The sequence below is a fragment of the Coenobita brevimanus genome, chromosome 46 (assembly GCF_032717465.1).
Source record: "Coenobita brevimanus isolate Jiangsu-jjx chromosome 46, ASM3271746v2, whole genome shotgun sequence".
Lineage (NCBI taxonomy): Eukaryota > Metazoa > Arthropoda > Malacostraca > Decapoda > Coenobitidae > Coenobita > Coenobita brevimanus.
In genome coordinates, this window is record NC_136999.1 from 7,637,223 (window position 1) to 7,638,514 (window position 1,292).

The window sequence follows — 1,292 nt, forward strand, 5'->3', positions numbered from 1 at the left end:
GAGGGTCGAGCGCCTACAGGCTGTCTCTTTAAGGGCACCTTCATAGCGGCTTCTGGTCATCTCCTGACGAAGGCAGGAGCGGCTACAAGCAATCTCCTTATTACCTCCAGAGCGGCTGCAGGCCGTCTCCTGTAGGAGGGTTGAGCGGCTACTGGCTGCTCAGGGGTGCTGACTGGAGCTAGAGTAATAGTCCCACCCCGATCTTGTCGGTGGTCGGCTCACCCGGAGGGTAGTCTCTTCTTCCTGCTATGGTGGTGGCGGGCGAGTTCCGGGTCATAGGGGCTCGCGGCCCGGTCGGACTTATGTCCCTCTCGCCCAGAGTCAGGTTGTGCTCTATTTACCCTTCCATAGTTTCCTTCTGGGGGTGTTGGGCTGTCCCCCGTAAGACTATACGGCATTTTGATATATATATATATATATATATATCATTGTAATGCTAGGTGTTTAAGGCTCGACTTCTCGCTCCTAGAACACCTGACGTGTAGCGGGGTCCTCTTTTGAAACCGGGGCTTAGGACAAATAAGAGAGAGGCAGGACACAAAAACTTCAGGCAGTAACCTTTACACGTGTATTACATAGTCAGACAAGGGACAACAGCAGATGATACAGCACAATATTTGGTCAATTACAACTCTTATAACTAGTTTCTCAGTATCTCGCAGGATACTACAGTAGTATGTACAGTACGTGGGATAACACTCAGGGCATAGTGTACAGAAATAGCATAGTCCAGGGTCTCGATGCACGTGGAGGAGTGAGCGATGAGGCTCACTAGGGGAGGGTGTAAGGTCTAATTGTATTTATGGGAGTTTGAGGCAGAGGTTAATGACAGCGCGTTCAACTTATATTTTCTAAGTGCAAAGGGTTATTTGTTAATTGCCACAATACGGTCCAAGGTTGTTGCGCGTGTGGGGGGAGTTTAAGGTAAACCTCACTAGGAGAGGGTGTAAGGCACTGGGGTATAATTATGTTTATAGTAATATGAACTGGAGGGTATTGATAGCGTATTCAATTTGTTTTCTAAGAGCAAGGGACATTTGGATAAATTACTAATATGAGTTCCACGGCTTGGTCGTTACACTGATTATCCGTGAAGGGAGTCATACATGAGTCTTATTCACTATCACTTGGATTTCACAGGAATTATTCACTATTCTGCCCTGTTGTACATTAGGCCATTATTTCCCTGTCACGTAAGCACTTGGCCTGGTGCTAGGAAAGTACACTATCACCTCGTCACTGTTTCACTGTACTTGGAGCACAGTCACTGTCTCACGAGTTACTGGCGGCGG